The sequence below is a fragment of the Sus scrofa genome, chromosome 6, assembly GCF_000003025.6.
Source record: "Sus scrofa isolate TJ Tabasco breed Duroc chromosome 6, Sscrofa11.1, whole genome shotgun sequence".
Taxonomy (NCBI): domain Eukaryota; kingdom Metazoa; phylum Chordata; class Mammalia; order Artiodactyla; family Suidae; genus Sus; species Sus scrofa.
This window is the reverse complement of record NC_010448.4, coordinates 98,088,843-98,097,739: the sequence shown is the minus strand read 5'-3', so window position 1 is coordinate 98,097,739 and position 8,897 is coordinate 98,088,843. Positions and strand designations below refer to the sequence as shown.

Below are 8,897 nucleotides of genomic sequence, written 5' to 3'. Positions count from 1 at the left end.
GTTCATGCTGATGAATTTCATTTTTGTCTAACTCAAATGAGGTTGGCTTTGAGGAAAAAGAATACTAATTAAGGCAATGTCATTGGTTAAAGGGACCCAGCCCCAATCCACATGTACCTGAAGTGAACATGTGCATTTCCTCCTTCTGGACGCTTATTCAGAAAAGGGATGTCATGCATCATTCAAATGCCGGTCATGGCTTTGCTCGTTGTTATCAGGACACTCTTTTTGCTGGACTCCGTTTTAGTCTTCCCTCCTTGCACTGGGCCCAGCCTTCCCGGTTCTGACTGCCTCTTTGCTGTGAGAGATTAGCGCCCACTGGCCTGTTCACGTATGGTCTGGATTATTAATTCTGACAGTCCCTGAACACTGTGTCGGAGTGTTGGGAAATCACTGCACTGTTAACTTAGCCCCCGTCCGGCTGTGGCTCAGCCTTCTGGGAGGGCCTGCTCCCCGAGCCATCCCAGTGGATGTGGGTGTGAAGACTCACGAGAGGAGGGACCACCAAGGGAATGGCCCTCTCCACCCCTCCCGCTGGTGCTCACTGGAGTGCACACCCCACTTCCTGAGGCTCCCATCCACCGGGGCTCTGACTGCGGGAAACTGAGAAAGGCACTGCATCTTCACCCTGCCTGGCAAGGGGCTTCATTCTGTCCTGTTAGTATGTGGACCCTGAAAAAAATCATGAATTTGCAGATAGAGATTTGAAAACCTGTAACCCAGTTCCTTCCTAATTCGTGTTTGTTTCTTCTATGTTTCTTTTTGCCAACTCTATTCATCACTCCAAAGCCCTAAGGAAGCCCTGTTACTGTCCAACTGGACCCTCCTCCCCACCGCCCCCGCTGCCCCAAACAGAAGACAGTTTGCAAGGACCAGGCTGATTCTGGGATGTGAATGCAGCAGAACGAAGCGTGTGGTGTGAAGAGTGGATGAAGAAAACAACAAACCAAGAAATATTTAAGTTTGTAAAGTGTGACAAATGAATCGTCTTGGGGAAGGCTCAAAACAGCCTGTTTGAGGACAACATTTTGAGGGCAAGGACTTTCCTCTTAGGCACCAGGAAGTCTCATCTCTTCCTAATTTTAAAAGTTTCTTGTCCTTTGTTGAATTTCTATCCAATGTCCTATATTTCCCCAAGAGGCTCCAGAGGCGTAAGGAAGAAAGAAAGCAGCAGAGAGGCCACTTCAGAAGTGAGTTTGTGGGACTTTCCCCCACACATGGGGCACACATGACATCAGGCATAAGCCTCACGATCCTGTCCTGCGCAGCACCAGCCAGTCCTGTTCTAGAGAAGCCTTTAGAACCAGCCTCGCTTTATGAGCAACAGAACAGATGTTCAAGGCGGGCAGGGAGTGGGGTTTGGAAGGTTTCCTTTCCACCACCCCAGGGTGGCCCTTAGCTTCTGACTTGGAGCTGAACCTCCGTGCCTTTCTCTGTGTCGTGGGGCAGCAGCCATGTGGGCGCGAGGGCCCCAGCCCAGTCCCCAGCCTTCCCACGGGAACAAGGAGGAAGAAATAACAAAGAAAATGCCAAGAAAATCAGCCTCATGAGCCAGGAAGCCTGGAGCCTTGCTCAGCGGCACAGGCCACAGCAGAAGTGCCAGGTGGTTAGAAGGCCTGGGGAGGCGGGTGTGGCAGCCGCCAAGTCACTGAGAGGCTGTGCTCAGGTGGGGATTTCTCAGCACCACCTGGTCCATGCAGTGAGTTCACGGAGACCAAAACAGCCACCACCACATGGCTCGGGGATACTGTCTGCAGACGAGGGAGCCCCAGGCGCCAGACCCCTCCTTGGCCGAGGACCACTGTCCCTACGGACTGTGCTCGCTGATGGAGGCGCAGAGGATGGGGAGAGCCAGCAACGCTGCTGGGAACAAGCACGGGACAGAAAAGTGAAGGCTGGTGCTGACACACAGAGGGAAACTTTACAGTCAGGAGTTTTCTACTTCCTCATTCATTCAGGAACGTAGATTCTGTGGCGCGGCCGACACTGATGAGCCAAACAGGAATGACCCAACCACGAGGGAGCTACATTTTAGTGGCAAGATAAACAAATAGAGCTTGTCAAATAAAGGCAAAGGCTGTGGAGAGAGGAGGACTGAGAGGGACCAGGTCTGGTGAGCAGGGAGCGGTCAGCAGGGCGGCCTGGGGGGTGACTCTGCACCAGGACAGAAGGATGCCAGTCCATTGGACCCCGTCCTCTGGAGTGAAGAGCGCAGGTGAGATCTCGGGTCCCTGTATCCCAGAGCAGCAAGTCCCAGAGCGGGCGGCTTGCCCTTGGAGCAGTGCGGGACATCAGGGTGGATAAAGGCAAAAATGAGCCTGTTCAGCCTAGCTTTCAGAAAAGGAAATGGTTATGGGGCAGACAGAGAGTAAAGGGTGGGGTAGTAGCTCTTAGGGTGACCCTGGGCAGCTGGGTCCCCTCTCACCCTCATTACTGCTGCGGCCACACCCCACCCAGCACCCACACCCCACCCAGCAGGGATTCTAAGCCCGGCCCCTCTTCCCTAGGCCTGGCAGGCGTGCCCGGCTCAATCCCGCCTTGTGCGCCCGCTGGACAAGGGCCCTCAGTGAAGGACTTGGCACCAGCCCCGCTGCGGCAAAGAGCATCCGAGGGCGGAGATGGGATATTTCCAGTAAGAGGAGGAAGTGGTGAAGCAGGGAGCGATGGGGAGACTGCCCTCTGGAAGTGTCTGGAAGTGTCCCAGGCCCAGGCCACCTCCCACTGTCCTTCCGAGACACGATGCTGAGGCCTCAGGGGCAGAGACAGTACGCTGGCTCGGAGCAATAGCAGCTTTGCTCTACATCCGTGGCTGCAGGGCTATGAGACAGGTGCAGGGAAACAACCTGGGCCAGAGGACTGAGGTGACAGGGACCTAGCACCTTAGATCACCCACAGGAGCCCTCAAGCTGGCCCTTGGTCCTCCATCACTCTCTGAGTCTCTCTGAGCAGAAGCAGAGAAATCTCAGCTCCAGAAAGGCCAACGCCCCTGGAAGCCTGCATTTCTGAGACATCAAGGTTTAAGTGTCACTGTGGCATAATTTCATCAAGGCTGAGATGCTGTCATCCATGGGGATGAAGGACGGAGCAGTGTTTTATGTTTTGGAAAGAATAGAAACATGCTGCCGGGGAAACTGTCACGTGTTGTTGGTGGGAAGTTGCATTGTGAATTCAAGGATGTCAAAATGTTTGGGAAAGGAGTGTTTGAGAGTTAAAGATGCTGCCCCTTTGGGCAGGATGCCCTCTCGTTGCCTGTGAAACAAGTGGCAGGCAGACCAGTGTTGAAAATGTACCAGACACTCAGATGCCTCTGATCAGTCCTTCTGTGAATGCGGGAACTTCTCCTCCATGAAGTTGTGTCCCCTCGGTGGGAGCAGCACCCCTGCCTGGGGACATGTGGAGTTTCTCCTGGGAATAAGGTGTCTGGACCCAGGGGACCCTGTTATGTAGTCTTGGCCCAAGGCCACATGGCCGGAAGTGACTGTGGGGTCCAGATCTTCAGAGGCAGGGCTTGTGGCTCCACAGGAATCTGCCAAGCAGTGTGTGTCGGCACTTGTCATGGCAGGCTGGTCAGGGGACCCATCTCCAGCCACTGGGTATGTCACTGGACCACACACACTCTCACCTACATACACTCCCCACACAGACACATAATCACCCTCAGACACAAAACTCACACTCACACTCATTCAGTGCCCACCTTCACCACCACCACCAGATGGAAATGGCCTATTGGCAGGGGAGAAGGTGTTCCTGGAGATGGGGGTGGGGGTTTCAGCAGGGGAAAGAATCATCCTGAAGCCTCAAGGGGGATCTATCACATCTGCTGGGCAGAAAACTTATTCTCTATGAAAAAAGAAGGGAAACCATGCTGACACTCCAAGCTGTTGATGGTTGTGAGAAGGCTCTTTGGAATCCCACACCACACGCACAGGCGCACACACGTGTGCACCACACATACATACACACCACACATACCACAAACACACACCTCACTCATGAATTTGCATCCTGGGATGGCCCTCAGATTTCCTTCTCTTGATAAAGAAGCTATTGGGTTTTTCTTTCCTGGATACATAAACCTCAGAGCCAGTTGGAAGTTACCAAATTATCAATTCCAGTTTAAATTATTTCCCACTTTAACCAGAATATTGCTGGCAAACTTACATTGACTATAAACCATATCACAAGGAATGTCCAAGTTCACATTTTTCCCTTTTGCAAACAACTTGTGTTTACCTCTTTCTACACTGGCACCTTGGAATCAAATATATCTCTCCCAGACCAAGCCTGAGACAAGGGAGGCCCTTGAAATGGTGTTCCTGGTGGGACCTCATCTGTGGGCCAAAGGTCCCAGAGACACCCTGTCCTGAGAAAGTAAACCTTGGACAGAAAGTGACTCCAGCCTTGAGCAGCCCCACCAGGGAACTGGGCCATGCAGCAGGTTTGCCATCTCACGGTGAGGCCCCTGGCTTTTATACAAGGACGCTGTTTATCCACGGTGGTAAAACCCCAGTCCCTGGGCCCCCAAATCCTTGGGCCCTGAGCTTGTGGTAGGGGTACAGGAGGGAGGCAGTTGTAGGGTTGGGGTCCTAGCAGAGGGAAGGAGAAGCCTCCTGTGCAACAGTCTAGAAACTCACTATGGCCGAGGTGCCGTGATTGGCCCACCCTGTGCCTCCTCCTGCGGGGAAGTGGCTGGCAGGGTCTGGGGCCGTGTGTCTGTCAGGTTGTCAGGTTCCCACTCTTCCCTCAGCTTTCATCCTGGGCGGGGCTCTGAGCATCCTTGTCCCCACGGGGGTGCCTGGGGAGCAGTTATGATAAATTCCCAGATGTTGCCCCTAGAGCCTTTGATGCAGCAAGCCTCACATGTCTAATAAACACCGTGCATTACTCTGACATAGCTTGTCTAGTTCCCAAATGTGATGCTTTTCCTTACACATAAGGGGCTCCTCAGAGGAGCAAGACAAGAAAGCAGAGTTCAAATCAGTGTGCATTTGTCCTTGTTAGCAAATCTGGAAAGCAAACAGACACATCTAACTATGGATTTCCAGTCCCAGTGGGTTCTCTCACGTCCACCCCAGCTGGCACAGTGGTATTAAATGCATCCATCTCTTATGTTATAAACCCAGATGCTTACATTGGGCTGCATTGCGGAGAGGATTTTAAAGCCTCTCACAAAACTCATCTGATATAAGCTGAAGTGAGATTGATAAGAAGAGATGGGAAACAATACAGACTAAAAGTCAAAACTGCTCAATTTGAAAAGAGAAATGTTCACAGTTAAGTAGAAACATTTCAACCCAGTTCTTACACTTCACTACCTCCTGAAAACAGGATCCTATGTACCCTGTACAGTCAGTATCATCACTATGACTGAAATGTTCTAAAAACTTTAAAAATTCAAAAACACCCAACTTTTAATAGAGAACTAATACATTGTCAGGCAGAAATCTGGAAGATAAAGGATCAGTGATGGGAAAAAATCAGCTTCAGCACTGAGCTGTGCTTCCCGCAGGGTGGAAGTCAGAATGAATCAGCACGTCCATAAGGACAAATGGGACGTAATAGAATTGCGATTACACTATGATAAGTTTTTTTTTTTCAGTTGGCTTTATATGAAATACTCAGAGCCCTCAAATTTATAGAGAAAGAAAGTAGATGCCTAGGGCTGGGGAGTCGTGAGGGGAGGTGAGAGGAAAGGAGAGTGACTGCTGGTGAGTAAAAAGTTTCTTATTAGAGAGAAAAAAATGTTCTAAAATGATTGTGATGATGGAGCTACTCTGTAAATCTATTAAAGACCATTGAATTGTACACTGTAATTGGGTGAACTTTACAGTGTGTGAATTATATGTCAGTAAAATACTTCAGTTAGTGGCCTACTAGGATTTCACAAAATAAATTCCATATTTTCTTTGCAATTTTCTTCTATCATTTTTGTTGAAATGAATATCAGTGAAAGCTAGTTTGTTATATAAATTGTGAGCTCATAAGAGTGATCACTTTGATCCAGTTTGAAAACTTTACAGAGTATTTTAATAAAACAATATATTCTTCCAGAAAAGAAAAGCCATTTCCTGAAGGAACATACATAGCAATAAGTATGGACACAACCATCCATCTTCCCATCCATCCATTCATCCTCTATCCATCATCCCATCCATCCATCCATCTACCTATCATCATCCATTTATCCTCCATCCATCCGTCCATCCTCCTATCCTCTTATCTATCCAACCTCCCACCTATCCATCCATCCCCCACCTTCCCATCTATCCACCTACTCACCTATCCATGCATGCATCCATCCATCCATCCACTCACTTGATAGCCAGCCCCTGTCCAGCCACTGAGAACTCAGCAGTGAGTACAAGGCACTAGGCCCTGCCTTCCTTTACCAGATGCTGTTCTCAGGGGCCACAACAAGTGGAGGTGCACACACCTATCTGTCCCTCCAGGCAGTCCTCTACTAACCACTAAACCAATTTGTTAAATAAAATATGACAAGTACGTTTGAAAGGAAATGCTTGAGGCAAGTATAGAATCATTGCATTTCAAAAGGTCCATAGCAGTTTTTATAATTCTGTCATTTTACAGATATGAGGATTGACCCATAGGAGTTCAGTGATTTGATTGAGGGAGTGAGTACGTAGCAAAATGGAAACTTCTAAAACACACAAACACATAAAAAATCATTTTTCTCTCATGAGCTATATTTATAAGGCAGATTTTCTGGGAGAGTCCCAACCATAGGTACTTTTATTCTTTTCCAAAAGCCATTTAGAATGTATAAGTACATAAATTTATTTTTTATTTCTTTGTTAAGCCTTATAAAAAATAAATTCCTTAGTCAAAAGTGGTGTTTTTCTAAAAACATGTTTTTGATTCCTACATCAGGCCGTATTTTTGGTTTATAAAATCCACCGTAACCCTATTCTTTTCACAAAGAGGAGGTGGTTGAGGCTCTGAAGTTCCCTGTCCTCGGCACTGCCAATGCCATTAACTCACTCAACCTGAACTTCGGCTTCACTCAGAATCTTTAATTACTCTTTGCCTCTCTCAACCGTTCATTATTACCAGCAATTAAATCGCAGAAGTAACGTCATCTTTTTGACATCTGGAAGATATTACCATTCCTTTCTCCCAACCAAACCCAATCCGAGGCTGGGGGGGACCCCAGGGCCAACGTCTATTGGGGGAGGATGTCCAGGCCTCATCACCCCAGGAACTGGTCACCCCAAGGTTGCAAGGTCACTCCCTGACTGAGGACAGTCACCCAGCCTCGGGGCCTCGGCCCTCATCAGAGATTCTGCCATCACTGTGTTTCTCAGTCCCAAATCTTCATGCTTGGGGGCACAAAGGAATACATTGAGGTCTTCCCGGAAAGTCACTATTTGAGAGAAACAGAAAAAAAATTATTTTGTTAAAGCAATCAGATTTATGAAAGACCAAAATATCACATTTACAAATATATTAAAGCTAAAATATGACTTTTCAAAAATAAAAAAGTCCTATATTCAGTGAAAGCTTCTGGTTAAAGCAGATCCTCCTGGGCCCAGGCCCTTGGGTGGGACGCTATGGGCACAGGGATAGTCCAAGGCCCCAGATCCTACAAAGACAGGATAAGCCTGAAGCAGAGGCCCTAAAAAAAGTCATGAGAGCATGGTCACCCCCAAAGAGCCTAAAAGGCATTAGCTGTGCTTTTATGAAACTGAGATCAGGGTTCCAAGGAATGGAGAAGTCCCTCCCACTGAGGGGGATGCCACCTCCACTCCCAGGCTCACCTCCCTGTCTTGCTGCTAGACCCCAGGGGTTTCTGTTCACCGGCAGCAGCCCCAAGAGGAGGCATCAGGGCCTCCTGCTCCCCACACCTGCCCGCTGGCCTGCACATCCCTCCCAGAGCCGTCTTCAAGGTCACATCCAGCCTCTTCCTCTCTCATCCTCTTGCTTTTATTCTTTTATTTTGCACGTCCATCTATGCGTGTCTGTTCCTCCTAAATGTTGCTCCAACAATGGTACAAACCACTGGGCCCTATTTTTCAGGAGGCTTTTCTTACATGGATGGCAGGGGCTTTGTGAATATTCCTTCTAGCCTCTGTGCCCCACTGTACTGGGTGTTGAGGTGGTTATTCTCAAAGACGTTCACAGCGGTTTCTCCTCTTTCTTTGCAATGACACTGGTCCTCCTCCTTCAAGTGGGGCATCTGTTTTCTTCTTCAAATTTGAACTGCCCCTGACAGGCAGAAGCTGGGGAGGCAGTGGGCTCCAGGAAGCCCTGTGCCTCTGCCCCCTTCTTGGATGCCCAGGGCTGGGCAGGGACACTGGCTGAGTCTCTGGAGGAGGAGAGAGAAGGCCCCCAGGCCAGCACGGCAGCCAGGCCCTATGTGACCTTCCCTGGGACCCTCAGGCTCGTCTACCCTCCCAGTGCAGAATGAACTTCGTGAGTAAAGCCAGGTGACACAGACAGGGCCAGGTCCCACAGGCTTCAGGGCCTTACCAGAGACAATGGCCTTCAGCTCAGGAATTCCGAGTGGAGTTGAAGCACGTGGGTGGTATCTGGGGAGGCCACCCGTACCTTGGTCCTTCAGGAAACAGCAGAATGTTCTCATAGTGATGTTGGCCATGATCTCAGGAGATAAAAAGTACCAGCCACTCATGCCAGGCCAGGCCGCTGTGTTCTAGTACATGACATAGGCGTGGGGTAAGGATTTATCCAACAAGAGGATGAATAAGTGGTTCTTCGGTGGCACACTTTCCAGCAGCTTGATGGGCTCGCCAGGAGGGCTTCTGAGTGTGACTTCTCAGATGATGTTGGCAGGGACCAGGCAGGCCGCCTATGGGCAGAGGTGGCCGGATGGCTCAGGGGCAGTGAGAAACAGGGTGTTTTGTGAATCACGTGAACTT

The 8,897-nt window shown here is 49.5% G+C and overlaps 1 long non-coding RNA gene across 1 annotated transcript; it reads left to right on the top strand.

Annotated features, from left to right (window-relative positions):
• Positions 756-5,915, top strand: LOC110261164. Its single transcript, XR_002344998.1, has 2 exons — positions 756-2,215; positions 2,508-5,915. It is a non-coding gene; the product is annotated as an uncharacterized LOC110261164 (long non-coding RNA).